Source organism: Prionailurus bengalensis, chromosome A2, assembly GCF_016509475.1.
Source record: "Prionailurus bengalensis isolate Pbe53 chromosome A2, Fcat_Pben_1.1_paternal_pri, whole genome shotgun sequence".
NCBI lineage: Eukaryota > Metazoa > Chordata > Mammalia > Carnivora > Felidae > Prionailurus > Prionailurus bengalensis.
This window is the reverse complement of record NC_057348.1, coordinates 139,148,373-139,155,920: the sequence shown is the minus strand read 5'-3', so window position 1 is coordinate 139,155,920 and position 7,548 is coordinate 139,148,373. Positions and strand designations below refer to the sequence as shown.

General features: G+C 43.1%; 1 protein-coding gene across 2 annotated transcripts in view; it reads left to right on the top strand.

Moving 5' to 3' along the window:
* Window positions 1–4,988: 4,988 nt before the first annotated feature.
* The window catches only part of AASS (aminoadipate-semialdehyde synthase), a 61,856-nt gene continuing 59,296 nt past the window's right edge, over window positions 4,989–7,548 (top strand). Inside the window, exon 1 of one of the 2 annotated variants that reach the window (XM_043589355.1) lies at window positions 4,989–5,118. The gene's annotated coding sequence lies outside the window, so the exon portion shown is untranslated. The remainder of the gene's footprint in view (window positions 5,119–7,548) is intronic. The other variant, XM_043589356.1, reaches the window with a different exon arrangement.

Genomic DNA, 7,548 nt, shown 5'->3' with positions numbered 1-7,548 from the left:
TACAAAACAGCTGACAAACATTTGCAGCTAGTCTATGTGTATTGGCCCAGGCAGCACTCTGGTTATTTCACACATTCTTGTCTTTTGCCTTTGTTTTGTTTTAGAGGGTTAGGCTCCTTCAATAATACTAAGTGCTAGTGACAGAAAGGCCTGTACCTACTATCATGGGCAGTGCCAACATTATACCGTCCAACAGGAACATCCTCCTCTGGTGTTCTTTTTCTGTGCTTTTCAAGTTCTATTACATTTTTGTGAAGAACTATATAACTGGCAATTATCATGAGTGTCAGTTCAATGTCAGGGGTACTTTCTTCACCTGATTTTTTTCTTTCTGCCATGACCTTGCCTATGCTGAGATTATTTTTCTTAGATGCTACTTCTTATTCTGCACAAACCGAAATTTTATGTGTGTTTTTTTTTTTTAATTTTCTCCTTCCTATCTTTATGGTGTGATGACAATGGTAAAAGATTGGTTTTATTCAGTACCTGACCCAGACTGGGGCTTGTATGAAAGGCCCTGACTCTCCTACCTCTACCTGGCCTGCTGGTTTTCTCCAGCTCAATTACACTTAGAAATACTCCAGAAAAACTAGGCCTGTGTTTTATTTTTGCTGTAATTACCTCCTCCCTCCTTTCTCCAGTCTTTTCTCAGTGCTTCAAGACACCTTCTTTCTTGAGACTTTCATTCAAATAAGGCAGAGAGAAGAGCACTGAGTTTTTTTCCTTGATTAGATCCATCATTTGCTGGGGAGATAGACTCCAAAACTTGCATTCCCCAAATTTGCTTATATTATTATAGCATACAATTCACAGCCAATTTATAAAATGCAAGATACGTAACAGAAAATTTGTAAGCCCTAGTAGACTTCTAATAACTGTTAGCAAGCAGGAAATGATGGGCAGCAAACTCAGGACCCAATGAGGTACACCTACACACATAATTCTCAAGGGATGCCAACACCCTTGAGGACTTTGTGAAACATTAGAAACCAGCAAAGGCTGACTCTGGAAATGCCGAGGAACTTGGAATTTTCTTGCGTTTTATTGTCTTCAGGAATGCTCTTTAAGGGCTGCTAATGGGAGAGGAGGTAAATTAGGAATTAGTTTTCTCTGCTTTCTAATGAAAGGGTGGGAGGGAACAGTCCTGTGGGACATCACTATCTCGACCCAAAACCTGTTTGCAGGAATTACGATTTACCTGTGGGTGGTTTCTGCTCTTGCCTTACCTGATCAGAGTTTTAAATTGCTTGAAGATAACGAAGGTATGTTTCATTCCTAAGATAACTGGGGAGGCAACAGTAGTAATTGTCATTTAGAAACTTTTCCTTCCTAAATGATTTTTTATTTTGTACCTTTGACTTTGCACTTTCTGCCTACAAGAAAATTGTCTTTATAATAGAATAATTTATTAGGATGGATAGATTATGGGTGATATAGTAAAAATTGCTGTTCATGTAAGAAACATAAAATCTTGAGAAATAAACAGAACAAACTTAATAGTACGCTGGATTCCTTGCACCACCTCCCTCCAAATGCTCACCTCTTTTCTCTTTATAGCAAAGTTCACTTAAGTTTGAGAATGAATTCTGAACACACACACACACACAAAAGTCGGGGGGGGGGGAGGAGAAGATGAGATAGAATAAAATAGTAAGCACCAATAATAGCTCACATATGTTGAGAACATGCATCACTTAATCTTCTTGCAAACTCTATGATATATCCCACTATCCTGATGGGGAAAATGAAGAAACAAGATGGCTTATTAGTGAGTGGAAAAGGAGGGATTATGTCTAGGTTCAGCTCACTGCAATGTTTGGATACCTAACTACTACCCTCATTGTCTCTCAGGAAGGGCAAAACCAAAGCAGCAATTTGGGAAAAGAGGAAGTCAAGGAAGTGGGGAGAAAGAGAGGCAGCTTGAGTGGCCCCAGATCAGCTTTCTAATTTAAGAGTGTCAACCTAGCACCCCACATGGGTGAAATGGGTCGCTCATATTGAAGGTGTCTGAGGGGTTGACTGTGGGGGCTGCCTTGGGGTATATCCCAGGTTTGTTTTAATCTCATCTGTTGCCCCTTTTCATTGGGAAGAAATTTCTGAGAACTGTCACACTTATTAAAACAAATATGACTATGATGAAAAACATTTTAATTCCCCATTTTAAGAACTAGTATTTCTCATGTGCATATTTAGCAAAATTCCTGCATACCATAAGCATTTGAACAGTAGTTTAGAATTCACAGAAGAAGGATTTGGGGCCAGGTTAATATTTATTCAAGGTGAGGGCAGGTCAGAAGTGCATGGGGTTTCAAATTAAAGCAAGAGAGAGGCTGACTGGGCCTTATGGATCCTTGGTGGAGTCACCATGGTCCAGGGCCCATTCCCAAATTTGTCCATTCAGGGAAAGGGTTTTCCCATGAGTGTTCAACCATTTGTAGAGGAACTCACAGTAACCAGTCATATGATTCATTAATCTCAACAAGCATTTGCTGAACACTTTTTGTGCTGAATATTCTCCTTTGAATCTTCTATAATTTCTGCCCCCTTGGTACCTGCTCTGTCTCCGAGGGACTAACATTTATGGGCTGCACCAACCCTCTGCCTTTCCTTGTGTTCTGGAGAATGAAGGGGGGGTTATTCATTACCTAGGCCAGAGGTCTGTAAATTATGCCCCCCAGTCCATATCTGGCCTGTAATTTTTTCTTATAAATAAACTTTTATTGGCACCCAGTCACACCCATCCATTTAAGTATTGTCTGTGGCTGCTTTTTACAGTCTAAATGACAGATTTGGGCAATTGTGGCAGAGATCTTATGGCTTGCAAAGCCTAAAGACTTTATTTTCCGGCCCTCTACAAAAAGAAGTTTGTTGACTCGTGCCTTAGGTGGCTCCTTCTGGGTGGAGTTATCGGTTCCTTAGGCAGCTTCCTGCCCGCTAAAAAAAGCCACCACTGTCAAGTGACACTTCTATAGCTTCAGCTACACCACAGCTAGAGCTCTTTCTGAGTCCTGGTAACAATCTGTTGCCCTGGCCACATTAAGGCTTGCAGGTGGTTCTCACTGCTGCTAGTCCCAGGATGTGGCAGCATCTTTTTTTCCCTTCCTTTACTGCTGCACACACTTACTCCTTTCGTGTCTCCTAATTTTCCCGGTTGGATTGTGCCATGTCTCCTTCTGAGACTCTGACTGGCCTGTCATATGCATAGTATTGTGTTAGAAGCAATGGAATAAAAATGAATAAGGATATACACACACAAACATATACTTGCTTTTATCAAAGTTTTTATGAGCCAATGGTGATGACAAGTGGAGATAAGATAGATAGAAATGGCTATTGCATGAGGAAGACTGTGGTAAGTACAACCAGAGAGGCAGACCCAGAAGAGAGAAGGAAGAGATCGTATCTGCTTGATATTCTGGGACAGTTTTATTGATGAAGTAGCATTTGAGCTGAACCCTAAAGGATGGATTAGTTTTAGAGAGGTGAGTGTTTTTGTCAATAAGAATTATGGGTAAGTGGACAGGCAGTGAGGGGAGATAAATAATAACTGTCAGTTTCTTTAGACACTTGGAAGAGCACTTTGGGCATCATCTTCTTTTATCCTCATAATGACCCCCTTGAAGTAGTTCCTGTTATTGGTCTACCAACAGATAAGGGAACCTAGGCTTTTTTTGAAAATGAAGTAACTTGCCCATGATTTACAGCTTAAGGTGGGAAAGTAAGGATTCTGATCCAGGCTCCTAATCCTTAAGGATATAGCAAAGCACAGACTGTGTTTCAGTGTTCGTTAAAGGCTGATTCTTCTATGGAAATAAAGCTAAGATGGCTGATTTTAGCCATATCTTAAGCAACTCACACGTTGTGTGAAGGACTTTGCACAATGGTCCACAAATAGTGGATAGTCCCAGGGGCTTTTGCTCAGGCTAATGAGATGATCAGAGTTGTGTCCTTAAGGGAATATGATCTAGGTAGTATATAAAAGAGGTTTGGGTAAGAGAGACAGTAGAGGGATTTTAAAGGATGGAGTCAACCCCAGGGGTAAGGTTGACAGACTACAGGAAGAATTGAAACAGATTTGGTGTTCTGGCCCAGTGGTGATAAGGAAGCTGGTGATATCAAGAATGGAACTGGGAAACAGCACGAAGGAAAGGCTTTAGAGGAGTGATTAGGAATATGATTTTGGGTATGTGAAGTTAAAGATACAGAGGACAGTCTCAGTCTGCAGAAAAGATTTTAATTTTCTCTGCACTTGAGTACAAGTGGAGTTTATAAGAATGTTCTAAGCTCTAGATTGTTGACACAAGAGTTTCGTGTTAGGTATGAGAAAAGTCTAAGTATTGGAGAAAGTTATAAAAACGGGAGGGAAAATTACTCTTTGACCATTGACTCCCTAGGAGGACCACAGATGAGCATCTGGCATTTCTTCAGTGTCTAGTGCTGAGGCTAGTCTTTATGAAATGCATTTTCCCCTGTCCCTTTAAGGCCATTCAAGACTTTTTAAGAATAGTAGACTTTGTCATATACACATAGATTCTTAATATTCATGGGATACACTACATTTAATTTCCTAGTCTCAGCTTGTTGGACTGTTCAACTGTTCTAAGAACTGTCATCTGGCTTCATCGGCTTATTATGAAGCTGTGAAAATGCTTTGAGAAGTGTATATCGCTAAACAAACGTAATACACGTGGGCTTGCAACTTTTTTCCAGCAGGTACACACATCTATTTAGGTATAATGCCCGGACTGTTTTCGTCCTTCAGTGTCTCCGCCTGTCCTTTGCTACGGACAGTTACAAAGTCCTGGGAGAACGTGATGCCCCCAGCTAAGGACGCACGCAGGTCAGAGATCTAGAAGGCAGAAGGATTTTCGGGGAGGAGCAGGGGCAGGGCATGACCTAGCACCTGGCAGCGCCGCCGATTGGCGGAGCAGAAGGTTGTTCCCTCAGGGCGGCTGCTGATTGGCTGCGGGAGGAAGAGGCATGACGTCCTCAGAAGTTGAGCAAACACCTCCTCCTCCCGGCTCCCATCCCAATTTCTGCTGGGAGTTCGGAGCCTACCCAGTCCGGAGCTGGGGGCTCGGAGGCGGCAGGACCGGTCGGCACAGCAGGGAGGACACGGTGAGGAGGCCGCCCGAAGGGGCTGGGCCGACGGGCGGTGGGCTCAGCCAGCGAGTTGCACTTGGAGGTCGCCGGCGAGGCTCCGACTGTCCTCGGAGAGGGGCGGGCGAGCTCGGCCTCCCCCACCCTGCGCCGCGGGCGACCTGGCGACTCCGCGGAACCCGGCCGTTGCCGGGACGGGCGAGGGAGAGGGTGGCGAGCGTTTGGGCCTCCCTTGCGAGCGTTTCCCTTGGAGCGGGGAAGGGCTGTGGGCGCCGTACTGGAATTTCTGAATAGGAAAGGGAAGGGGTGGCAATTAGAATTTCTTTTCTTTTCTTTCTTTTATTCTTTCTTTCTTCTTCTTCTTCTTCTTCTTCTTCTTCTTCTTCTTTCTGGCGGGGGAAGGGAGGGCTGTTGCTGGGGAGTAAAGGATAGGCGTTGAAGCTGTAGAAGGAACACCCTGTTAATTTTCCGACTCGGCTTATTTATCAGGTGGTTGGCTGGCTGCAGTGTGTGGTTGATGGAGTCTGTGGGGGGCAATCCTCTCCCTTACCCCCAGCTTTCTTTGTGCGCGGTTGTCCTTTCCACCTCTGGCCTGCTTAGCCAAACTCTGATCATAAACTTCTCACCCAGACCATCTTGGGCTGGCCATTCTCTTTAGGTAGGGCCCCCTCAGCAAACTGCCCCCAGGCTACTCTCTAATGGATCTAGAAGGCATGAGAAAGTTAAACTCCCAAGACCCTGTGGGGCCGTGAGTCCAGGGTGAGCACTTCAGCGCGGAAGGAGCGCAGGCAGAACACCATTTGTTACCTACTCTGCTTGATTGAGTTGGGCTAAATGCCCTGACAACTTCCGAAGAGATGTGCTTTTCAGACACTGATTTTAGGGGAGTGGGGTGAAGTGTGGGAGAAGAAGGGAAGGGGAGAGCGAGTGTCTAGTAACCTGAACAAAGGTGAACATTTTTTGATATTGTGAGCTATCAGTTATCAGAATGTGGGTAAGGTGTAGCTGTGATTATGCCGATGTAGCTACTCATGGGACCCAAGTATTGACCCCGGTGGTAGCTTTCACATACTTGATAGCAAAAAAAAAAAAAAAAAAAAAAAAAAAAAAGCCACCAATAGCACTTTGCATGGATGCCTGTATGTCTCTCTCTGTGTCTACTTTGTCACCTGCGCTGCCCTCCCCCTTTTTCTCCATAACAATTAGTGAATCTATGGGTACATGACCTTCTGGCACTGTACGCTTGTGGCCATTCTGTGAAGTGAGTTAGGAGGACAAAGATCTAGGCCAACTTTCCCTAGTGACATTCCCGTTCCCCAGACAATCGTATTTGTTGTCAATCTCACTTGTTATTGGTGACATCATCAGAACTTTGATTTATTTGCGATGGAATCCTCCCTCCCACCCCCAAATAAGACTTTATGTAAGCCTTAACGGACCTTGGCTCAGGATTTTGGAAGTGATCTTCGGTATGTATGCAGTGCCCATTTAACCAAAGTTTACATTTTTCGAAATATTATCTTGTTAATTGTCTCATAGAAACAACATTGCAAACAGTGGCAAGTTTCCTTGGTAAGACCACAAAAAAATTCTATGGAACTAATGGAATCACAGAAATGGTATATTTCGCATGGGAAATAACAACATTATTACCCTTTTCATCTAATCTAAGATGCTATCAATTGTAAAATGCATTCCTCTTTCAGGGATGCTAAAATGTGAAAAAAATGGATCATAAATTTAATGAAATGCCGTATTTAAATTAAGTTATTTATCTTGAACACCCATGCCTGCAGAGTGAAGAGAGGGCTTACTGGGCTCTGTTTTGTTTTCCTTGAAAAATATAAAGAAGGGAGGGGGGATCAATGTGGAGTCCTCATGAAGGCCTCACTACAGTGTGACAAAGATGACAGAAAGGTAGTGTTTTCTGTGAGTGGTGTGGTTGTGCTCACCTTTGAGGTGGAAGCAGGCTTGGAGCCTTTTTCTGTTCTTGACATTTATTGAGTGTTAACAGCATGCGAGACAGTACTCAGTATTTTACTCATATGAGTTCAGATAAACTTCACAATAGCCCTGAGATGTAGATATCAATACGAATCCATTTTGCAGATGAGACACAAGTTATGTACCAAGGTCACAGAGTAAGCATTTACAGTAGTTTAGCAAAGAGACAGACAAGCAGATAAACATTTTGGATTAGAGTCCAACTTAAAATGAACTTTGCGTTCCATCTCAATGATACTAAATTTGTGGGCTAAAGACCAGAAGAGTCATGGATCTTAGATCTTTGGATGACTTTGAGAAGCTGCTTGAAAACATGAATATTCCTAGACCAGATTAATTAATATTAGATTCCCCCTGCCCCAAGTCTACTGTTTTTTGTTTGTTCGTTTGTTTGTTAACATAGCGTTAACAGTTTTATAAAAGGTTTCGTGTGGAAACATGACA